Consider the following 25,494-nt stretch of genomic DNA (forward strand, 5'->3'; position numbering starts at 1 on the left):
TAACCTTGATTCGTTTTGTTTTTTACACAAATCCATTTATTTAATATAGATATGTATTTTCATAAATGAGTATAGTATTTTACAACCTGTGTATTTTACTTATTGTATTTTTCATGAAATGGTTGTAATCTTTTTAATGACTGTAATACTCATCAAACTATTTTATTGTAATGTACAAATTGCGTGTTATTGGACATTAAATAATTTTGCTTCTCCTTATTTTAAACAGTGTAATGGTGAGATGGACATCCTTTTTAGGCTATATCTTTGTGCATATACATGATTGTTTATCTAGTGTACATTCCTAGATTTGGAATTGCCAGACCAGAGGGCATACATCTTTTGAAAGGCTTTTAATTTCCATTTGCAAATTACTTTCCAGAAAGGTTATGCCTTTTAAAAATTATAACCGTTTCCATTTTTCTCCTCTCTCATTTCTTTATTGAACTGTAATTGCTTTACAATGTTGTGTTAGTTTCTGCTGCACGGCAAAGTGAACATGGGAAGTCTGCTGTAAAGTGATGCTCTGTACTCTTGGTGCATCCTCATGGTCACCTATGTTCTAGGACACCTTGCCTCTCCCTGGGAGCAGGTCTCTGAAATGTTCCCATCAGTTTCACGTTTGGGGATGGGGTGACTGAGAAGGATGCTCAGACCCTGCAGGGTCCATCTCAGTGACAGTTTTCCTGCTGTGGGACCGTGTCTGGTGTGTGAGCTGCTCTGGGGAAGCACTGTGGATCTGCCAGCATCTAGTGATGCTGTAGAGACAAGACCACACATGAGCTGCTCACATTCCCTAGAGGATGGGAAGAGGGTTTCCACTGACCTCCCTTCCCCCAGGCACTCATCCTCCACTGTCTCCCCAAGGGGCTGAAAGAGAAATCCTGTAAGTCTTGTACCTGCTGAGAATTGCCCAGGGATTCTATGGTTTGTGGGATGAAACGTAGGGTTCTGGATGGTGGGGTTCAGGACCTCCCTGGTTTGGGCCCATGGGATCTTTGCAGTGCCCTGCAATACCATGACCTGTACCCCTGAAGTGGCAGCTACATCCCTTGCACCCTCTGGGTTCCCTCTTGTGGTGGCCCACAGTGCCGTCCTCTCTCTGGTGTCCCCCCATCCTGGACCCCCACCACATCGAGCCTGTGAGGCTGGGGCTCACATCCAGTGTCTGTGTGGCACTCAGCCTGGATGGTTCCTGGCAAATCCCGTCAGTGGTGTTGTTTGGAGCAAAGAGGAAGCAGAGGCGTGTGTGTGCTGGGAGTCAGAGGGGAGCGGTAGGGAGACTGGAGATGGGCTTCAGGGGCAGCAGATTAGACTTGGAAGGACAGGACACCTCCTCCCTGGCTTCATGTTTTTGGAATGAAGGCTTCTCTTTTTCTTTTTGAGAGTAAATAACCTGATCATATGACCGTTGCCTCAGTCACCTGGGCTCTTCCACCTAGGAACCATCTTCATGAAGTCATTAGTGAGATGGCCAGCAAGCATATGAAAAGATGCTCAGCATCACTGATCATGAGGGAAATGAAAATCAGAACTACAGTAGGGTACCATCTCACACTGGCCAGAGAGCCCATTGTTAGACAGTCTACAAATAATAAATGCTGGAGAGAGAGTGGTGAAAAGGAAACCTTCCTACACTGATGCTGGGAATGTCAATTGGTGCAGCCACTATTGGAGAAGGCAATGGCACCCCACTCCAGTACTCTTGCCTGGAAAATCCCATGGATGGAGGAGCCTGGTAGGCTGCAGTCCATGGGGTCGCGAAGAGTTGGACACGACTCAGAGACTTCACTTTCACTTTTCACTTTCATGCATTGGAGAAGGAAATGGCAACCCACTCCAGTGTTCTTGCCTTGGGAATCCCAGGGATGGGGGAGTATGGTGGGCTGCCATCTATGGGGTCGCACAGTGTCGGACACAACTGAAGTGACTTAGCAGCAGCAGCAGCCACTATGGAGAACAGTATGGAGATTCCTTAAAATACTAAACATAGAGCTATTATATGATCCAGCAACCCCACTCCTGGGCTTATATCCAAAAAAGACACATGTACCCTGTTGTTCAGCACAGCACTATTTACAGTAGCCAAAATGTAGAAACGACCTCAATGTCTATCCACAGATGAATGAATAAAGATGATGTGGTACATATATCCTATGGAATATTACTCCACCATAAAAAATGAAAGAATGCCACTTGCACCAATATGGATGGACCTAGAGATGACCATATTAAGTAAATGAAATAAAGACAAATATCATATAATATCATCATATCTAAAAATGACATAAATAAACATATTTACAAAACAGAAACAGGTTCACAGACATAGAAAATAAACTGATTACCAAAGGTGAAAGGGTAGGGAGAGGAATAAATAGGGAGTTTGGAATTAACAGATACGCACTACTATATATAAACTAGACAATCAACAAAGACCTGTGGTACAGGATGGGGAAACATATTCAATATCTTGTAATATATGATGGCAAAGGATCTGAAAAAGAATATATATATATATACATATATGTATATAACTGAATCACTCTGTATATACCAGAAACTAACACAGCATGGTTAGTTAACTGTATGCCAATTAAATAAAAGAGAAGTCATGAATGAGCAGGGAGTTGGGGGGAAGCAGCAGGTGTCCTGGGGAGTCGCCAGGGTCCCTTTTTCCTCCTCCAGCCCTGGTGCCCTCATGTCTGTTTGGCAGGGCTTGCAATGATCCTGACACTGGAGTCAGCTGAGGTGGGGTGTCTTGTCATCTGAACAGACACAAGTCAGATCTCCTGGGCGTGCTCCTCGGGCCAGGTTCCGACTCTCCTGCCGTCCTTCCTCCCTGCAGTGGCTGCCGCCTGGTGACGATGGCCATATGAGCCCCACCATGGCCCACCAGAAGCGTCAGAGCACAGTGAGCAGCCTGCTGGGCCACATGGTGAGGCCAGGCCCAGAGCCCAAGAGCAAGGACGCGGAGGAACTAGCCCTGGAAGAGTACGTGCCCACTGGACTGGAGTTAGCAGCCCTGTGGCCTGAGAGGCCACTGCTTGCCCAGAAGGGCGGCCCTGATGGGTACTTCGGCTCCAACTAGAGTAAACAACACCTCGGAGGAGGAGGACTATGACAAGGGGCTGCCCGAAGAGGAGGAGGGCATCACCTATTACATCCGCTACTGCCCCAAGGAAAACAGCTACCTGCAGGGGACAGACTGCAACAGGCAGGGCCTCCAGGCCCACCTGGAGATGCCGCCTGGAGATAGATGAGTGCCAGGAGGTGGTGGAGGAGTGGACAGAGCCAGGGCCAGCGACTCCCCGGAGGTCTGCCCACTTGTCAAGTCTGGCCGCAGCCCCAGCAGACACAAGGGCAGGCCCAAGTTGCTGAACCTCCCTCCTGAGGCCAAGCACCCTGCCAACACCCAGAGGAGCTTCAAGACCAAGACCAGGACCCTGGAAGAGAGGCCTAAGTGGCCCCAAAAGGAGGTAAGATTCTGGCTGGCCCTGGGGAAGCGGAGGGAGGGGGCGAGAGCAAAGGTGTCTGTGCAGCCCGCAGGTCAGCACTTGAGCCAGCTTTCCACGTGTTCAGTTATGTGTGGACTTCACCCATTGGATGCTTGTAGTAAATGCTGAAGCAATCTTGCTGAGGCTGATTGGCAGCCAGGGCTCCCAGCAGACACCCAGCTCCCCAGCAGAGCTTGGGTCCTTTCCCTGCTTGCTCTGGATCTGCTTGGGTAGGAGTGGTCCCTGAGAGTGTTGTCTCTCCCCAGGTGGTTTCAGTCAGTCACAGGGATCTGGTACTGCTGGCAAGTGCAGACAGCTGCAGCCACTGGTTGGGGCAGCCCAGCAGCGAGGGGCAGCGACTGAGTGCATTTCACAGGGGCGGTTGAATCTGATGACACTTCTCTGAAAGCTTGGGGCTCTTGGTGTGATTGGCAGTTCACTGTAAATAACCATTTCGCAAATAATTATTTGGAAGTTTGACAGTCTTGGAGAAGAAATGCATGCTAATAAGGCCAGTAGATTTAAGCATAAGTGTACTTTTTCTTAATTATAGCAAAGTAAGTGTGTATTGTAATAAAACACTTTTGAAAAGCTGCTTTTCAAAATAAAACTTATATGTGTATAAAAAGAAGATATGATTATTATATGCGTATGAAGGAACTTCTATTTGACTAATTCTGTGGACAAATGATAATGAACTGCTTTCATATTTTTTTTATTGGGGTATAGTTGCTTTACAATGTTGTCTTAGTTTCTGCTGAACAACAAAGTGAATCTGCTATACATATACATGTATCCCCCTCAATCTTGAACCTCCCATCCCGCCAGCCCACCCCTCTAGGTCTTCACAGAGCACAGAGCTGAGCTCCCTGTGCTATATAGCAACTTCCCACTAGCTGTTTTACACAGGGTACCATATGTACCTCAATGCTACTCTCTCAATTTGTCCCACCTTCCCTTTCCCACTGTGCCCACAGGTCTGTTCTCTACGTCTGTGTCTCTATTCCTGCCCTGCAAAAAGGTTCATCTGTACCATTGTTCTAGGTTCCATACATAGGCATTAATATAATATTTATTTCTCTCTTTCTGACTTCACTCTGTATGACAGACTGTAAGTCCATCCACATCTCTACAAATGACCCAATTTCATCACTTTTTATGGCTGAGTAATATTCTATTTCATATATGTGCTTTCGTATTTTTTAAAGCCTTCATGAATATTATTTTTTCCCCAGAAGAGTTCATAAATTTGAGAAGTTTAGATCATGAGAGCTTGTGTTTGGGCAGCAAGTCCTATTGACTCACTGTTAGATTTCTGGAAGTTCCCTTTGATGTCTTTTGGGTTTTTTTTTAAAGATTGTTAAGCATAAGTTGACTTCACTTTCAGGGTGTTCCTGTGATTCAAGGCAGTTCTGTGTGCACTGGGGGCTTTGGGCTGTAAAGAAACTGCTGTTGCATTAGCAGGTGTGGGGGAGCCCCCCTCCCTATGAGGGTGGTGGCTCCGGAGTTTCCGAATGTAACCTGACTTCCTTCAGAGCTCACTCTCCCACCAACACCACTCCTGATCTCCTGGCCTGGCTGCATCTGCAAGCCCTCCATGTGGCTGAAGAAAGTTGCCCTTGTCACGTGCTAAGCCCTGGGGTGCAGAGATGAAAGCGACTTGAGCTTGCATGGAGAACCTCATTCTAGAGGGAGAAACTCCCCATCCATCTGGGTGGGGCTGTGTGCTTAGTGGAGGCCCCCGCCCAGCCCATGAGTCCTAGGCAGGCTTCCTGGGGACAGGTTCCCTTGTGGGTGATAAACGAGGAGGCCTGGGACTTTGAGGGGGGCTTTGGGGAATCCACCAATCAGGCGGGCTGAACATAGAGGTCGTGGGTGTCCTCAGTGTGCAGCGGGGTCTGGGGTTGTGACAGGGCCAGGAGAACAGGTGGAAGTGAAGGACCTGGCTTGAGGATGGTGATGAGAGAGGGAGAGAGCTGGGTCATCAGGGGGCTGGGAGCCTTGAGAGGGCTGAGGGGCAGGACATTGGGAAGGCCCTGAGCATCTCAGGTGGATGGCCAGGGCAGAGGCTCCTGAGTGGGAGCACCAGGGGGTGAATGGGAAATGTCTATAAGAACAGGTGCCAAGGAAGAGGGCACCTGCCGTGTGTGGAGCTGGAATTGCACTGCTTTGGCTCGAACAGCATGGATGTGTCAGCAGTGTGTCCAGGGCAGATTTCAGGGAACAGAGAGGTGGGTGGGGGACTGGGGCACGGTGCTGGCCCCCCTGCATCTTCCATCCCTGAACACCGTCAGCATCCCCTACATATTCCAGGAACTTGAGACACATCCCAGGGGATAGTTTATTCACGTGACATTCCCCAGGAAGTTCTGGGTTCCATAGGAGAATATGTAGCAACAGTTTCTCTTCAGGGAGAAAGACCACATTGCTGAGCATGGAATTGGGAGATGGAACAGCATGATGGAGGCAGTCACGGGGTTTGCACCCCAAAGCACTCAGATCACAGTCAGTGCTAATCGGTTACTAAGAAAGACACGGCCATGTGGTGATAGGAAGCTAACCAAGAATATCTTCCAGCCCTGCATTAGAGCATGCCACAGACAGTTTAGAAAGGCTGAGAAGGGGGTATGGCACAGGAGGGTGCTCCAGGAGATGAGGGTGGACTCTAGACCCTGCCAGGACCACTGTCAGCCTTCACAGGAGAAAAGCTTGTCTCTTCACCAGAGGCCAAGCCCAGGCCCAGGCTGCTGGAGTGAACAGATGCTTGGATTTGGGCTTGCCGGGTCCCTCCAGTTCGTTCCAACAGTGAACAGATGGTCCTCTTCAGGAATGGTGACTGAGCTGGCCGTGTGCTGTCCTTGGTGCTGACGCACCACGGAGTCTGCCCCTCTGCTGGCCACTTGCTCTGTGCTGGGTGCAGCAAGGCTGGATAGGTCAGAGAGCCTGAGCTAGACTTTGGATGAGGGGCTATGGCTCAGAACAGTACTGGGGCACCAGGTCAGCTTGGGGGGATGTTGCTGTTGGTTCCCCTAGTGTCTCAGACAGTAAAGCATCTGCCTACAATGTGGGAGACCTGGGTTCAATCCCTGGGTTGGGAAGGTCCCCTGGAGAAGGAAATGGCAACCCACTTCAGTACCCTTGCTTGAAAAATTCCATGGACTGAGGAGCCTGGTAGGCTACAGTCCACAGAGTTGCAAAGAGTCGGACATGACTGAGTGACTTCACAATCAGCTGTTGGGGGCATTGCCTATTTACCCTCCTTGGTCAGTCCTCCTCTACATCAGCCTGAACGCTTGCAGATGGCCTCAGGTTCCGCCTCCATTGCCCATTTTGACCTCTGGTGCAGCCCTGCCCCTGACCCCTCCCACTTAGACTTTGGGTCTCATGCTTCCCTCAAAGCAGTCCTTGGTGCCAGCTGGGAGGCCTGTGTCCCCACCCTTGACTCCCAGAACCTCTGGGTTTCTGACTGTGAATGGTTATTCTCTGTTGAAGACTCACTCACTCCAGTGTCTTCCTCAGAAGGGCTCAGACCCAGACCACCCCCACCAGAGCTGGGTCCCTGGTGCTTCTGGGTTTCTCTGGCCACTGCAGCTACTTCTTCCTCCTGTGTGTGTCTGTCAGCTCAGTTGTGTCCAACTTTGCAACACCATGGACCCCATGGACTGTAGCCCCCCAGGCTCCTTTGTCCATGGGATTCTCTAAGCAAGAATACTGGAGTGGCTTGTCATGCCCTCCTCCAGGGAATCTTCCCCACCCAAGGATTGAACTCTCATCTCTTATGTCTCTTGCTTTGGCAGGTGGGTGCTTTACCTCTAGCACCACCTGGGAAGGCCATTTATTAGAAAAAAATTTATTCAAATGAGTGTATTTTTCTCACAGGTAAGTTGTCTGTGCCCTCAACAGCAGCCCCTGCTCCTGGTGTTTTGTGTCCAGCCTGTGCTACCAGATAATGTTCTACTCTCAGGGCTCCATGAAGGACAGGTTCGGGGGTCCCTGCTGCATTAGCATATTTCAGTTCACGCATTTCACTCGCCTCTCCCTACCCAGTGGTAGACGGTAGGAATTCCAGTGGTTGGCACTGAAACCCCCTCACTGGAGTTACTTAATGAGAGATGTGTCCTGGCTATCTGTGTTGGCTGTGAAAGTCAGAGGTAACCCTGGTTGGCATTTTATTTTGAGGTGTGCCTGGCTGCTGTGCCATGGGGAGGGCACAAAGGGTTGGATAGCATCTTCCTCTAAGATGCCAGGACCCCACATCCACGTGGGCCTCCAACCATGCTCATTTTGTCGCCTGCTGTCAAGCCCACCACCCCAGCTGTGAAATGAAGACATGAGCACCAGATGGATTCTCCCAAGGAAAATCAGCAGAAGCCACACCCTGCCTCTCTGGAAACAACCCTAGCTATTTATCATGAGACGTGTTTGCATGGTGATGAGAGGTCCAAGGGATTTAGAGGAAATGTTGCTCCAGAGGGAAGGGTCCAGGCTGTGGAAGCTTTGGGGAGAAGCCGCCCTTTGACATGGACCTGAGACCTTGTGTCGCCTGTGGTCACTGCGTGCTGTGGCCCCATGCTGAGGTGTTGGGGTGGGGGTGGGATGGTGTGAGGCACTGATGTCCAGTCAGCCTGGGTTCCCTGGCCAAGCCCAAACTGCGTCCCCCAGAAGGAGGATCTCTTGCATTTCTCGGACGCACCCAACACAAGGCAGGTGGCAGTCCTGGAGGTACTGTTTCTCCACTGTGTATCTGGCACCTTGATGAGAGTCTGTTACCCTACGTGATGATTCTCTTCCTGCCAGAAAAGTTAGGATCTAGCCCAAGCAGTAACATTTGCGGAAGGAGTTCTTAGTTCTTTCAGGCTGCTAAACCAGAGTATCATAAACCAGGGGACTTAGAAACAGCATGCATTTATTTCTGTCAGGTCTGGAGGCTGTTAAGTCCAAGGTCAAGGTGCAAGCAGATTAGGTGTCTGGTGAAAAACCTCTTTCCTTAACAGCAATCTTCCTTTTAAAAAAATAATATCTTAAAAATAACATTATTTATTTATAAGTAAGTGTAAGTATAATGTATACGTATGTAACAAACACTTTCTTCCAACAACACAAGAGATGACTCTACACATCGACATCACTAGATGATCAGTCCCAAAATTAGATTGATTATATTCTTTGTAGCCAAAGATAGAGAAACTCGAAACAGACAGCAAAAATAAGACTGGGAGCTGAATGTGGCTCAGATTTTTCTTATTGCAAAATTCAGGCTTAAATTGAAGAATGTAGGGAAAACCACTGGGCCATTCAGGTATGACCAAAATCAAATCCCCTATGATTATACAATGGAAGTGACAAATAGATTCAAGGGATTAGATCTGATAGAGTGCCAGAAGAACTATGGACAGAGGTTCATAACATTGTACAGGAGGCAGGTATCAAAACCATCCCCAAGAAAAAGAAATGCAAAAAGGCAAAATGGTTGTCTGAGGAGGTCTTACAAATAGCTTAGAAGAGAAGAGAAGCAAAAGGCAAAGGAGAAAAGGAAAGATATACTTATCTGAATTTAGAGTCCCAGAGAATAGCAAGGAGAGATAAGAAAGACTTTTTAAGTGAACAATGCAAAGAAATAGAGGAAAACAATAGAATGGGAAAGACTAGAGATCTCTTCAAGAAAATTAGAGATACCAAGGGAGCATTTCATGCAAAGATAGGCACAATAAAGGACAGAAATGGTAGAAGATATTAAGGAGAAGTAGCAAGAATACATAGATGAATTATTATACACAAAAGATCTTCATGACCCAGATAACCACAATGGTGTGATCATTCACCTAGATCCATACATCCTAGAGTGTGAAGTCAAGTGGGCCTTAGAAAGCATCATTATGAATAAAGCTAGTGTAGGTGATAGAATTCCAGCTGAGCCATTTCAAATCCTAAAGATGCTGTTAAAGTGCTACACTCAGTATGCTAGAAAATATGGAAAACTCAGCAGTGGCCACAGGACTGGAAAAGGTCCATTTTCATTCCAATCCCAAAGAAAGGCAATGCCAAAGAATGTCCAAACTACCACACAGTTGCACTCATTTCACATACTAGCAAGGTAATGCTCAAAATCTTTCAAGCTAGGCTTCAACAGTATGTCAACCAAGAACTTCCAGATGTACAAGCTGGATTCAGAAAAATCAGAGGAACCAGATATCAAATTGCCAACATTGGTTGAATCATAGAAAAAGCAAGAGAGTTCCAGAAAAACATCTACTTCTGATCCATTGACTACACTAAAGCCTTTGACTGTGTGGATCACAGCAATTCTTGAAGAGATGGGAACACCTTACCTGCCTTTTGAAAAACCTGTATGCAGGTCAAGAAGCAACAGTTAGAACCGGACATGTAACAATGGACTGGTTACAAATTGGGAAAGGAGTACATCAAGGATATATATTGTCACCCTGCTTATTTAACTTCTATGCAGAGTATATCATGTGAAATGCCAGACTGGATGAAGCAGAAGCTGGAATCAAGATTGCTGGGAGAAATATCAATAACATCACATATGCAGATGACACCACCCTTCTGGCAGAAAGTGAAGAGGAATTAAAGAGCCTCTTGATGAAGGTGAAAGAGGAGAGTGAAAAAGCTGGCTTAAAACACAACATTCAAAAAACTAAGATCTTGGCATCCAGTTCCATCACTTCATGGAAAATAGATGGGAAAGCGATGAAAACAGTGAGAGACTTTATTTTCCTGGGCTCCAAAATCACTGAGGACGGTGACCACAGCCATGAAATTTCTAGCTCCTTGGAAGAAAAGCAGTGACAAACCTAGACAGTGTATTAAAAAGCAGAGACATCACTTTGCCTACAAAGGCTCATATAGTCAAAGTTATGGTTTTTCCAGTGGTCATGCATGGATGTGAGAGTTGGACCATAAAGAAGGTTGAGCCCTGAAGAATTGATGCTTTCGAATTGTGGTTGTGGAGAAGACTCTTGAGAGTCCCTTGGACATCAAGGATATCGAACCAGTCAATCCTAAAGGAAATCAACCCTGAATATTCCTTGGAAAGACTGATGCTGAAGCTGAAGCTGCAATACTTTGGCCACCTAATCCGAAGATGGAACTCATTGGAAAAGACCCTGATGCTGGGAAAGATTGAAGGCAGGAGGAGAAGGGGACGACAGAGGATAAGTTGGTTGGACGGCATCACCAACTCAATAGGCATGAGTTTGAGCAAACTCCAGGAGATGGTGAAGGACAGGGAAGTCTGGTGTGCTCCAGTCCATGGGGTCGCAAAGAATAGAACACTACTGAGTGAATGAACAACAGCAACTGTTATGAAGAACATACAAGTAAGCATATTGAAGATGGCCTTGAGATCAGGTACATATATGAACAACATGAAGGGACACACAAAGATTTGGTTCGGCCAGCTCAAGCTATCCCACAGTCATATACGGATGAGAGTGTTGGGCCATAAAGAAGGCTGAGCACTGAAGAATTGATGTTTTAAACTGTGGTGCTGGAGAAGACTCTTGAGAGTTCCTTGGACTGCAAGGAGATCCAACCAGTCAGTCCTGAAGGAAATCAACCCTGAATATTCATTGGAAGGACTGATGTTGAAGCTGAAGCTCCAATAATTTGACCATCTGATGTGAAGAACTGACTCATTGGAAAGGACCCTGATGCTGGGAAAGACTGAAGGCAGGTGGAGAAGGGGTTGACAAAGGATGAGTTGGTTGCATGGCATCACTGACTCAAGGGACATGAGTTTGAGTAAACTCCGGGAGATAGTAAAGAACAGGGAAGCTGGGCATGCTGCGGTCCATGGGGTCACAAAGCACTGGACACAACTGAGTGACTGAACAACAACAAGCTCAAGCTGTATTTTTTCATCAGCAATTGGGAAAATGTTTGCTTTAAATACAGGTTTTTTTCTTTTTTTTTTTAATTGGAATGTAATTGCTTTACAGTGCTGTATTAATCTCTGCTGTTCAGTTCAGTTCAGTTCAGTCGCTCAGTTGTGTCTGACTCTTTGCGACCCCATGAATCTCAGCACGCCAGGCCTCCCTGTCCATCACCAACTCCCGGAGTTCACCCAGACTCACGTCCATCGGGTCAGTGATGCCATCCAGCTATTTCATCCTCTGTCCTCCCCTTCTCCTCCTGCCCCCAATCCCTCCCAGCATCAGAGTCTTTTCCAATAAGTCACCTCTTCGCGTGAGGTGGCCAAAGTACTGGAGTTTCAGCTTTAGCATCATTCCTTCCAAAGAAATCCCAGGGCTGATCTCTTTCAGAATGGACTGCTTGGATCTCCTTGCAGTCCAAGGGACTCTCAAGAGTCTTCTCCAACACCACAGTTCAAAAGCATCAATTCTTCGGCGCTCAGCTTTCTTCACAGTCCAACTCTCACATCCATACATGACCACTGGAAAAACCATAGCCTTGACTAGATGGACCTTTGTTGGCAAAGTGATGTCTCTGCTTTTCAATATGCTATCTAGGTTGGTCATAACTTTTCTTCCAAGGAATAAGCATCTTTTAATTTCATGGCTGCAGTCACCATCTGCAGTGATTTTGGAGCCCCCAAAAATAAAGTCTGACACTGTTTCCACTGTTTCCCCATCTATTTCCCATGAAGTGGTGGGACCAGATGCCATGATCTTCATTTTCTGAATGTTGAATTTTAAGCCAACTTTTTCACTCTCCTCTTTCACCTTCATCAAGAGGCTTTTTAGTTCCTCTTCACTTTCTGCCATAAGGGTGGTGTCATCTGCGTATCTGAGGTTATTGATATTTCTCCCGGCAATCTTGATTCCAGCTTGTGCTTCTTCCAGCCCAGCGTTTCTCATGATGTACTCTGCATATAAGTTAAATAAGGAGGGTGACAATATACAGCCTTGACGTGCTCCTTTTCCTATTTGGAACCAGTCTGTTGTTCCATGTCCAGTTCTAACTGTTGCTTCCTGACCTGCATACAAATTTCTCAAGAGGCAGGTCAGGTGATCTGGTATTCCCATCTCTTTCAGAATTTTCCAGTTTATTGTGATCCACACAGTCAAAGGCTTTGGCATGGTCAAAAGCCATACAACACTGTACAACAGTGTGAATCAGTTGTATGCATACATATATCCCTTCCCTCTTGAGCCTCCTTGTGACCCTCCACTCCCATCCCACCCCTCTAGGTCATCACAGAGCAAGGAGCTGAGCTCCTTGTGTTATACAGCAGCTTCCCACTAGCTATTGTAGTGTGTATGTGCCAGTGCTACTTTCTGAATTCTTCCCATCCTCCCCTCCCCCACCTGTGTCCACAAACCCATTCTCTATGTCTGTACCTCTGTTTCTGCCTTGCAGAGCTCTTAAGATATTCTTTGTATCACTGATGATACCCAGTTTCTCTACTATGTGTATTGGTATTGATTTGTTTTTATTCTGCTTCATTCTCAAGTGCATTTTTACTTTGAGAATTCATCTCTCTCTTTGATTATATAGAATTATTAAGTATCTCTTCAAATATTTCTACTGTTACTCCATCTGGTCCCTTTTTCTTTAGCTCAAGTTTGTTAGAATATCTGAAGCTGTACACCAGATCTCTTAATTTCACTCTAGTATATTTTTTCTGTCTCTGCCAGTCCCTGCTGTGTGCATGTGGCCTCAGATGCCAGTGGAGTGTTGTCCACAAACTTGTACCAAACCCTTGTTCAACAGGCAACACCAGGGAAGCATAGTTTATCACCTAACCATTGAGAAGAGCCCATTTCCCTTCTTATAACCCAAAGGTTTATTAGTTTGGGAAGGATTAGGTCACCTTTTGTATTTCTATAAAATAATTATTTAGGGTACTATGTAGTATGTTAAAAGTTGTTGACCTGTATATACTGACATGGAAAAATTGCTAAGACATCTTAAATAAAAAAGGAAACACAAATAATGCATACAGTAGACATCATGTGCACCTGTACATACACACAATGTATGTGTGTGTATATAGGTATACATACATACACACACACATATATGTACAGGTGTACATGGCAACCTACTCCAGTACTCTTGTCTGGAGAATCCCATGGACTAAGGAGCCTGGAAGGCTACAGTCCACAGGGTCAAAAAGAGTCGGACATGACTAAAGTGATTTAGCATTCATGCATATATATGTAAACATTAATTAATATGATGCCTGTTAGTCAGACTGCAGTCAGATGGCTGGCTGCATAGTCAGCCATCAACAAAGAATTGATGCTTTCAAATTGTGGTGCTGGAGAAGACTCTGGAGGGTCCATTGGACTGAAAGGAGATCAATACCAGTCAATCTTAAAGGAAATCAACCCTGAATATTCCTTGGAAGGACTCATGCTGAAGTTGAAGCTCCAGTACTTTGGCCACCTGATGCAGAGAGCCAACTCATTGGAAAAGACCCTGATGCTGGGAAAGATTGAGGACAGGAGGAGAAGGGGGCGACAGAGAATGAGATGATTGGAGGGCATCACTGACTCAAAGGACATGAGTTTGAGCACCCTCTGGGAGATAGTGAAGGACAGGAAAGTCTGGCCTGCTCCAGTTCATGGAGTTGCCAAGAGTTGGACATGACTGAGCAATTGAACAACAACAACAAAATTCAGGTTTAGAGGACACACAGTCCTCCAGAAGGCCATCTTCCCTTGATACCATCTGCAAATTTAGGGTTTTCCAAACCCAGCCTCAGGCTCAGTAACTCCCTAGAAATGCTCATAATTCCCTAGTCAGGGAACCAGGATCCCACATGCTGCACTGCACAGCCAAAATAAAAGTAATTATCAGGCAGTTGAGCAGAAGGGAAGTTTGGAGATTAGGGAAGCACTCATATTTGTTGAGTACCTTCTGTAAATTGTGCTAAGAACTTATCTGTTATCTCATTTTGATCTCTTGGCCATTTATATGGCAGGCCTCATCTCCCTCTTGTAAATGAAGAACCCAGGGCTCTTAGGAAGAATAATTTGTGAAGACTCATCAATAGTGCTGCCACAGGAACATGCTATGGAGTGGAGCAGACATCATTTAGGTCCTAAGGAGAAATGTTTACTAATGGAGAAAATTCTTAAGCATGTGGTTCCTCACCTAGGAAAATTTAGCAACCTCTTATTTGGTCTCTAGAAGTATTAAGCTGATTTTTGTGATGGTTAAAGACTTATTCTGCCCAAAAGCAGAGGTGTTAGACACATGAGTTTGCAAAGTTTTTTCTAAGTCTTATGATACTAGAATTTGGTGTGTTTTTTGTGATCTCAGAAATGTTCTTGTTTATTTCCTTTTCTGAAGGTGGATAATATAAATGAAGCTGTGATGGATTTGAAAGAAAAGAAGTTTCGTATTCTAAGTGAAGAGGCCAAAATAGGAGCACATAGAAAACCAGTGATATTTCTCCATCCCAGTGACTGTGGTAGAGTCCTTGTGGAATTGGAGAAAGCCTGATGAATAATCCACAAGAACCTGATCACCCTGAAAAAACCTTATCACAGGGTGCTTCAACATCGAGTCCTTCACTGCTTCTTAGAAGTCAGAACTAAATTATGGAAAGAGATTTAAAAAATTTTATGTGTGTATATATACACACAAAATATTTGCTGATTACTTTGGATTCTTTTTTTCCTGATTTAGAGAAAGCTTTGATTACTGAATACTTATTGAATATTATTAAAATCGTATCCATAGAAATAAATTACTCCTGTTCTGAAATGGGGTGGTTGAGTACAGTGTGTCTGCTATGTGGAAGTGGGGGCAGGATGAAGGCATAGAGGACAGCTGACAGCCTCAGGGCCACGTATCTGGGATGAAGGGCTTCCTAAGGATGTTGTGGAGAATTTTTTTAGAGCAAACCGTTTAAGGATAAGGAGTCTTGACCTCAGAATTTCTGTTCTTCTGCAGCAGCGCATGTTCATGATTTCCTTATGTTGGGGGCTAGTGCTGGAGTATGAACAGGAAGTTTCGTGGCAAAGTTGGTGCCTAATCTAGTGGGTACACAGATAAGTGATTTTTTTTAAGTTGGCAGACATAGAAAATTAGAAATATCAAAGGAACATTTCATCCAAAGATGGGCACAATAAAGGACGGAATTGGTAATGACCTAATAGAAGCAGAAGAGGTCAAGAAAAGACAGAAAGAATACACTGAAGAACTGTACAAAAAAAGATCTCAATGACCTGGATAACCATGATGGGGTGGTGTATTCTCCCATTCAGAGCCAGACATCCTGGAGTGTGAAGTCAAGTGGGCCTTAGGAAGCACTGCTGCCAATAAAGCTAGTGGAGGAGATGGAATTCCAGCAGTTATCTAAAATCCTGAAAGATGATGCTATTAAAGTACAGCACTCAATATGTCAGGAAATTTGGAAAATCCAGCAGTGGCTACAGGACTGGATAAGGTCAATCCTCATCCCAATCCCCAAGAAGGGCAGTATTAAGGAATGTTCAAATCCACTGGACAATTGCAGTCACATCCCATGCTAGTAAGATTATGTTCAAAATCCTCCGCTAGGCTTCAGCAGTATGTGAACCAAGAACTTCCAGACAATCAAGCTGGAATTAGGAAAGGCAGAGGAACAAGAGATCAAATTGCCAACATTCGCTGGATCATAGAGAAAGCAAGGGAACTCCAGAAAAAAACACCTATTTCTGTTTCATTGACTACGCTAAAACCTTTGACTGTGTGCTTCGTAACAAACTATGGAAAATTCATAAAGAAATGAGAATACCAGACCATCTTACCTGTCTCCTGAGAAGCCTGTATGTGGGTCAAGAAGCAACAGTTAGAACCCTGTATGGAACAAGTGATTGGTTCAGGATTGAGAAAGGAGTACACAGGGATGCCTTCTGTCACCCTGTTTATTTTAACCTATATGCTGAGCAAATCATGAGCAGTGCCCAGCTGGATGAGTTATAAGCTGGAATCAAGATTGCCAGGAGAAATATCAACAGCTACAGAAGTGCAGATGATACCATTCTAATGACATAAAGCAAAGAGGAATTAAAGAGCCTCTTGATGAGGGTGAAGGAGGAAAGTGAAACATCCGGCTTAGAACTCAATATTAAAAAATACTAAGATCATGGTGACTGCAGGCATGAAATGAAAGGACTCTTGCTCCTTGGAAGAAAAGCTCTGGCAAACCTAGACAGCGTAATGAAAAGCAGAGACATTACTTTGCCAACAAAGGTCCATATAGTCAAAGCTATGGTTTTTTGCGGTAGTCACGCATGGATGTGAGATTTCTTCTTCTTGGACTCTAAAATCACTGTGTATGGTGACTGCAGCTATAAAATTAGAAATCAATTGCTTCTTAGCAGGAAAGCTATAACAAACCTGGACTGTGTGTTAGAAAGCAAAGATACCACTTTGCCAACAAAGGTCTGTATAGTCAAAGCTATGGTCTTTCCAGTAGTCATGTATGGATGTGAGAGCTGGACAGTAAAGAAGGTGGAGCACTGAAGAATTGATGGTTTCGAACTGTGGTGCTGGAGAAGACTCTTGAGAGTCCCCTGGACAGCAAGAAGATCAAACCAGTTAATCCTAAAGGAAATCAACCCTGAATATTCACTGAAAGGACTGTTGCTGAAGCTGAAGCTCCATTACTTTGGTCACCTGATGTGAAGAGCTGACTCATTGGAAAAGACCCTGATGCTGGGAAAAATTGAAGGCAAAAGGAGAAGGGGGAGACAGTGGAAGAGACGGTTAGATAGCATCACTGACACAGTGGACATAAGTCTGAGCAAACTTTGGGAGATAGTGAAGGACAGGGATGCCTGGCTATGGGGTTGCAAAGAGTTGAACACAGGTTAGCGACTGAACAACAAGGTGCTCATAAGGAAAACTTAGAGTTGCTGTTGCTGGGAATGGCCACAAGGCTGCAGGATTTTCTAATGCCCAATTGTGGTTACCCTGGAAATGAAAGCTTTAAGAGAGTTTTCATTCAGGACTGTAATTTAATGTGGAATGTACCTGAGCAAACACCCAAAAACTTGTATGTTCTTCCCTAGCTTTCTTTTTTAAATTAATCTTTATTCCATATTGTAGTAACACTGATACAAAATGTGCTGTGTGTGGCAGGTGAACTGAATGTGTTTTCAGTTTTACATATACATATATGTGTATATATATATATATATTCACATACATATACATGTATTCAGATTTGCATTTTTTTCATGTGCAGTTCATTACAATGTGTTCACAGAAATCCTTTGTTATACCTAGGTCTTTGATGATTACCTTTTTTACATGGAATGATTATATTTGTTTACTCTAATATGAGTTTGGGTGAACTCCGGGAGTTGGTGATGGACAGGGAGGCCTGGCTTGCTGCGATTCATGGGGTCGCAAAGAGTTGGACACGACTGAGTGACTGAACTGAACTGAACCTTTTATTTTATCCCTTTCCAGTTGCTTTCTCCTTAATAATCAGAAGATTGTTTTCTAGGTTGCCAAGTCTTCATGTTTCTCAGTGAATAAATTGTTGTGTGTTTATCAATTCCAGCATAAATGATATCTAAAGATATATATCTTTTTCTGGTTTTCTTCATGTTGTTTGATCATCCCTAGTTTTATCAGTGTTCCTGAAAATCACATTATTTCATTTTCTTCTGGTAGAGTCATGTTCCATTATGTTCATGGATCTCTTTTTCTTTATTCATTTATCTCCCCATAAACAATATGTTTATTTCCATTTTGGGGCTATTGCAAAGTGTCGTCCAGTGAATGTTTGGTTGCACGTGGGTTTCAAAACGTTGTCTTCTCAACGATTCCTTGGAGTACTTCTGCAAAATCTTATATTTTTAAGTGTGTTAGTCACTCAGTTGTGTCTGACTCTTTGTGACCCTACCTATGGATTGTAGCCAGCCAGGCTCCTCTGTCCATGGAATTCTCCAGTAAAATACTGGAGTGGATTGCCATTTTTTTCTCCAGGGGATCTTCCTGACCCAGGGATCGAACCCAGGTCTCCTGCATTGCAGGTAGATTCTTTACTGTCTGAGCCACCAGAGAAGCTCACTTATTTCTTTAAGGCAGTTCCATTTTCATCTCTATACTGTTTTTATCTTTTACATGCTATGAGCACCATAAATGGGTTCCCTATTCTCTGTGCATTTTCACTGTTTCCTTTCTGCAATGTGTTCAGGATGGCCTTTCACACTGGTGCAAAATGATCCCTCATTGTGCTCTTGATTCTCATGCCTCTTATAAATCATAATGTTCAGCACCTTGGGTATATTTTTTTAAAACAGTGTGATGAGAATTTATGGTTGAAAGTATTTTTCTTGAGCGTCTGCCAATTTTTAACTTGTTTTGATGGGATTCCCTTGAAAGTTTTTTAAGTTCATGTATCATTTAGACCCCAGCACTGCTTGTGAATATGAAGTAACTTAGAGCAATATTTTTAGGTTGCTGTTTTGAAAAATGGGCACAAGGCAGAGGAACGCCTCCATGCCCAAGTCTTGTTACTATGATATCCAAGGCTTGGGTTGTAGCCTTAGAGCACAGTTGTAAACTAGAGTGGAGTATGTGAGAAGAAGCCACCCAAAGCTTGTGTCTCTTTAATACTTTTGTTTCTCCTAGTAATACGTATTTTTTAATTGGAGTAAAAATGACTTACAAGGTTGTGTTTGTTCTAGGTGTACAAAATCTTGTTCAGTTATACTTACTTCTATATCTATTCATCTTTTGGGTTTTTTTTTTAACATGTAGATTATTAGAGTGTGTTTAGTCCAACACCCTTTCTCAAGTAGGCCCATATTGATCATTTATTTTTTATATATTTGTGGGTATGAGTTAATTCCTTCCTCCTAATTTATAACTTATTCCCACCATTCCCCTTTGGTGACCATAACTTTGTTGCCTAAGACTATTTATTTCACATCAGTAAGCTCATAGTACTGAAGCGACTTAGCATGCATGCACACATGCAATGAGTACCTCTTTCCTGCCTGTACATGATATCATATAACTCTGTCTCCATCTAACTGACTTTACCTAATGATATTACCTCTAGATTTGTCTGTGTCCCTGCAGTTGACATTATCTCATTTTTTAAAGTCAGAGCCATATTTCTTTGCATGTATTCCTTCTTCTTTATCCATTCATCTGTCCATGTATGTTTGCCTACTTCCACATCTGGGCTATTTTGCAATCTGCTGTGGTGCATGTTTGTGTGCATGGGTTTTCCAAAATCTGATTTTCTCCACATACACTCTCAGCCAGATTATATGGTTTGTCTATCTCAACCATTAAAATGCACATCTAAGTATGTCCTCATAGCAACAGTTACCAATAAATATTCACCAGCACTATCTAAGGGTCTTTTTTTTCACCCACTCTCACGTTCTTAGATTTTTTGAGAGTGGTCTTTTGGACTTCTCTATGGCCATACATCATTGTCATTTTGATTGTCCTGTGTCTAATTATTCACCTAATTGAGAACCTTTTCCTGTGTTTTCTTAAGAAAATCTAATAGATTGTATTTACCTCTTGATATTTTCTTCTGACAGTTTGACCCTTTTTGCATCTTTTATTCTTTAGCTCTGGAGTCTTCTTGACATCAAGTGTCATTTAGTGCCTGGCAATTTTGGTGAATATTAAGTACTCAAAAGCGACACCTTTAAGGTTGCTGTTGTGGGGAATTGTCAGACAACTGCAGGACATCATCATGCCCAAAGGTGGTGACCCTGCCAAAGAAAGCTTTAGACGGTTTTAATTTGGGTCTGTACAATATTCTGGGCTTCTCTGGTGGCTCAGACAGTAAAGAATCTGCTGGCAATGCAGGAGACCCAGGCTCTATCCTTGAGTCGGGAAGATCCCCTGGAAAAGGGAATGGCAACCCACTCCAGTATTCCTGCCTGGAGAATCCCATGGACAGAGGAGCCTGGCGGGCTACAGTCCATGAGGTCACAAAGAGATACGACTGAATGAATAACACTTCAGACAATATTCTGGCACGTACTTGAACCAACATCCAAAGCTTTATTTTAAAATGTGGTTTGCCTACCAGTAGCATAGGAGTGTTCCATTTTCTCCAGCCTCTGTTACGCTGGTATGACATCTCAAAACTCAAAAACCGTTACTTTTTGATATGAATATCAATTTCATTTTAGCTCAGTTTGAACAGAGAAGCAAAAAAATCAGGAGGCCTATTTGTTCAGGTTTCTTCAGGGAAAAAATGAGACTACTAGAAGACAAAGGACATGAAGCTTATGGGCTCTTTGAGTCACTAGTGTTTGCAAATTCAATACTTTTTTTGTATTGAATACAAAAAAAATTCTTACTTTTTTTTCATCTGTGACCTTTCATTCATATAAGAATAAATAACATAATTAGAAGAAACTAATTTGAAATGATGGCTTGTTTCTAACCAGAAATTCTGAATACAAAGGAATCAATGACAACCGCAACGATCAGGGTGCCAAGCTTTTAAGAATATTTTAGGTTTGCAAATAATAACTAGTATGCTTGCAATTTCAACAATATATTTTTATTCTGATAAAGTATATACTTTTCCAGAAGGCTTCCAGTGTGGTTGTCTCATGCTGGAAGCCTGGGATGCTGAAATCAGGCCACTTCCTGTCTGTCTTTACAGGACACTGGGCTGCATACTAAGAAATTCCTGAATCTCCCCTGGATCCTGACCATCACGTGCCCAGAGAAATTTGTAACATTGTTGTTTTGGAATATGTAATGACACACACCTTTCACTTTCCTGATATGGGTGAAGTGTGGAGCCCAGTGATGATTTCTTCTTCAAGAAATGTACATCCTAGCTCCCACATGAGGGTGAGCCCCCTGTCCAACGATGAGAGACCCAGCATGTGTGTGACCTGTGCCTCCTGGGAGACCAGCCGTAAACTCGTCTGAACCTGACCAAGTTCTGTCTACATGGTAGATTTAGACCTCTCTAAATCTTGTCTACACTGATTATGTTTCTGAGACCGTGTGCTTTCGGCAGTGAGGACATTTAGGCCTGACCTTGTACTCTGTGCACTGGGACATGGGGACTCGGGTGGAGGCCTGGCCTGGCCTCTGTCTGGGAAACTCTGTGCCTGCGTCTGAGCGTCAGCGCTCAGATGTCTGGGGTCTGGGGCTGAGGTGGGCTTCTCTGGGAACCGTGCTCTCCTCTGAGTGGGCTTCCCTGGCCCTCCTGGGGGTCAGTGCTGCGGTCGGGCTCCTAGTCTGTCCCCTGCCAGGTTCATCTCCCTGGGGCTCCTGGAGACCCCTCAGGTGGGCTACCTGGTAATCATTCCAATTTTCCAGCACATTCAGGTTGAGTAGGGAAGCTGGTTCACCTGGTGAATTGATTCCAGGGCACAGGAATCAGGCAAAAAGTCAATGAGCAGCAGGTGAGGTTGCTGCTGTGCTCTCCTTCCAGTTGGCTCTCTCCTTTGAAGAGAACAAAGCTGCTCCTCGTCTTTCAGCCCAGCTCTCCTGTGTTTTCTCAGCAACTCAGTGGGACAAGAAAGACAGAGCCTGCCAGAACCAAGGTAGTGTGTTCATCTCTAGCATGAGCTTTCAAACCAGCAAAAAATCACACAGAACCAGAGTGAAAACAGAAGGGGCCTGACTTCTCAGGGACAATTGTGGGGAGAGGAAATGGACCCTACATTTCTTTTGAGGGTCCCAGCAGGTCCCAGGGACCTGGCTTGTTTACACACTGGGGGCCTGATGACGACAGCCATGGTGCCTGATCAAGGGGACGTGTGACTCCAGGTGGGTGGTCTGGGGACTGTGTAAGTCTTAACCTATCTGCATGGGACAGGATCATGGGAGACCACACACACACACACATAAACACAACTAAGAAAAAGGGATGAATACATGAGAACTTCACTTGTGTTTAGTAATTAATGCTTTACAGTATTCATTTTATACAGGCCTGTGCCTGTTTGCTTCTTTATCCCTGTGAGGTTTACCTTCCCTGGGGCTCCTAGAGACTCCTCAGGTGGCTGCTGCTGCTGCTAAGTCACTTCAGTCGTGTCCAACTCTGTGCGACCCCATAGACGGCAGCCACCAGGCTCCACCGTCCCTGGGATTCTCCAGGCAAGAACACCGGAGTGGGTTGCCATTTCCTTCTCCAATGCATGAAAGTGAAAAGTGAAAGTGAAGTCACTCAGTCGTGTCCAACTCTTAGCGACCCCATGGACTGCAGCCCACCAGGCTCCTCCGTCCATGGGATTTTCCAGGCAAGAGTACTGGAGTGGGGTGCCATTGCCTTTTCCGCCTCAGGTGGCTACCTGGTAATTATTCCAATTTTCCAGGACAAGCGTTGCGGCAAGGGAGGCAGATTCACCTGGTGAATTGATTCCAGGGCACATGGATCAGACAAATGGCCAATGGACAGCAGGTGAAGTTGCTGCTGTGATCTCCTTCCAGTCAACCGTCCCGCCTCAGCAGAGACCAGACCTGGCCCTCGTCTCCCAGCCCTCTGGTGTGTTTTCTCAACACCTCAGTGGAACAAGAAAGGACTGAGCCTGCCAGAACTAAGGTAGTGTGTTCAACATTACCATGACAGCTGTAAAAATTGCTACTATCACACAGAACCAAAGGGAGAAGAGGACTTCTATGGGACAGCATGGGGGAGGAGACTGACCCTACACTTCTATCATCCCAGGGGGTTATAGGAAAGCACCCATTTCCACCTTGGGGGCCCAACCAGCAGAGACCTGGTGTCCTAACCAAGGGTCATGGGACCCCAGGTGCAGAGTCTGGGGATTGTGTGGGTCTCACCCCATCCACCTGAGTCAGGATCCTGTGTACACAGAGACAGTGTATCTATTCTTTGCCTGCCGTGTGTCTTGTCCCCTTGGAGATTCCCAACATCTGAACTGAGGGTGTTGCCCTGTTTAAACTGTGGTCCTTTTTGTTCTATTCACCTTGTCGCATTCACATGAGGTCAGGCACATTTGTGTGGGTTGCTGCTCTGTGTTCTGCTGAGTGAAAACCTTTGGTGGTGTCATATTAATATCATAGCATATCACATGTCTAATTCATAGGGTCACAGCTGTCTGGTTTCCCTTAGACCGAGCTCAGGTAACTTAATTTGTAATTGAATTGTTATTTTATATTGGAGTAGAGTTGATTTCCGATGTTTTGTTTTAGGTGTACCTGAACTTGATTCAGTTATACATAGACATCTATTCTTTTTCTGTTTTGTTGTTGTTGTTTTCTCATACAGGGTATTACAGTTTGTTCAGGAGAGTTCCCTGTTGTATTCAGTAGGTCCTTTTTCATTATCAACTTGATATATATTAGAGTGTATATTTTCATCCCAAACTCTTAATTTATCCCTCCCTTCTAACTTTCTTAACGATAATCAGAATTTGGTTTTCTCAGGCTGTTTCTGTTTTGTATATTAGTTCAGTGGTATGAACTTATAGATTCCACCTGTACGTGATACCTTAGGATATTTGTCTTTTTCTCTCTGACTTACCCCACTTGGTATGAAAATTTCTTAGTCCATCCATGGGGCTGCCAATATCATTATTTCATTCTCTTTAATGACTGAGTAGTATTCCAGTATATAGACATACCACATAGTCTTCATTTCTCTGTCAATGGACATTTCGGTGGATTCTATGTCTTGGCTGTTGTAAATCGCGCTAGCCTGAAAATTGGGGTGCACATGTCATTTCGAATGATGAATTTCTCCAGATCTAAACCTGGGAGTGGGATTGCAGGATCATATGATACCTGTATGTTTAGTGTTCAAAGAAACTCCATGCTGTTTTCAATAGTGGCTTCACCAGTTACATTCCCACCAAGATTGTAGGAGGATTCCCTTTTCTGTACATTCTCTGCAGTATTTATTCTTTGTAGAGCTTTTCGATGATGGCCATTGTGACCAGTGTGAGGTGATACCTCATTGTAGTTTTGATTCATATTGATTTAATAATTACTGATGTGGAGTATCTTCCCATGTGCTTTTGTTATTTTATACCTTGTGAGTACAATTTGTCACTTGAATCAGCTTTCTTGAAAGTTGGCCCAGTTAGGAATTGTTTTCCAATGATTTACCCTGCGACATTTCTTGAGGGCAGCTGTCATTTACAGCCCTGTCAGACTTTGGGCTATTTAGCATGTTTTTTATGGTATTATTTTAATCTGAACCCGCTAATTGCTCTCTGCCCCCTTCAACTTTCTTCTTTGGTAACCATAAGTTTCTTTTTTAAGTCTCTGAGGCTGATTCTCTTGTAAAAAGTTCATTTGTATCCATTTTTAGATTCCACCAGAAATGATATCCTATGATACCTGTCTTTCCCTGTCTCACTTTACTTAGTATGATCATCTCTAGTTTCTTCCTTATAACTGGAAATGGCATTATCTCATCCCTATTTATTTCTGAGTAATATTGCATTGTGTGTGTATATATATCTATATATCTCACATCTTCTGTATCCATTCATCTGTTCTTGTACACTTAAGTTGTTTCCCTGTCTTTGTTATTGTACCTAGTGCTGCTGTGATTGTTGGGATGCAGGTATCTTTTACACTTTTGGTCTTCTCTGGATCTGTGCCTAGGTATGGAATTGCTGGGTCACTTGGTATTTCTGTGTTTAGTTTTTTAAAGAACCTCCATAATGTTCTCCCTAGTGAATGTACCCATTTACATTCCCACCCATGGTGGGAGGGTTTTTTTCTCTCCACACTTTCTGCAGAATTTATTGTTATAGATTTTTTGAGATGCTCATTCTGATTGACGTGATATCTCATTGGACAACTGACTTCCTTTCTCTAAGAACGAGTGATTTTAGAATCTTTTCCTCTACTTTATGGCCATCCCTAAGCCTTCTGTGGAATAAACTGCATTTAGATCTTTGGCCAATTTTTTTTATTGGATTGCTTTTTGATACTGAGTTTTACAAGTTGTTTGTATGTGTGGAGATAAATTCCCTGTGGCTTTGTTTGCATGAATTTTTTTTTTCCATTCTTGGTTGTCTTTTTTTTTTTCCACTGATGGTGTCCTTTGTTGTGCAAATGCTTTTAATGTCTATTAGGTGCCATT

The 25,494-nt window shown here is 44.1% G+C and overlaps 1 protein-coding gene across 38 annotated transcripts in view; it reads left to right on the plus strand.

Annotated features, from left to right (window-relative positions):
* Positions 1-21,745: 21,745 nt before the first annotated feature.
* Positions 21,746-25,494, plus strand: part of LOC129634548 (uncharacterized) — a 65,934-nt gene continuing 62,185 nt past the window's right edge. For 2 of the 38 annotated variants that reach the window (XM_055556853.1, XM_055556871.1), the window contains exons 1-2: positions 21,748-21,976; positions 22,751-22,977. The gene's annotated coding sequence lies outside the window, so the exon portion shown is untranslated. The other 36 variants (XM_055556857.1, XM_055556867.1, XM_055556856.1 and 33 more) reach the window with 28 other exon arrangements.

This window comes from Bubalus kerabau, chromosome 19 (genome assembly GCF_029407905.1).
Source record: "Bubalus kerabau isolate K-KA32 ecotype Philippines breed swamp buffalo chromosome 19, PCC_UOA_SB_1v2, whole genome shotgun sequence".
Taxonomy (NCBI): domain Eukaryota; kingdom Metazoa; phylum Chordata; class Mammalia; order Artiodactyla; family Bovidae; genus Bubalus; species Bubalus kerabau.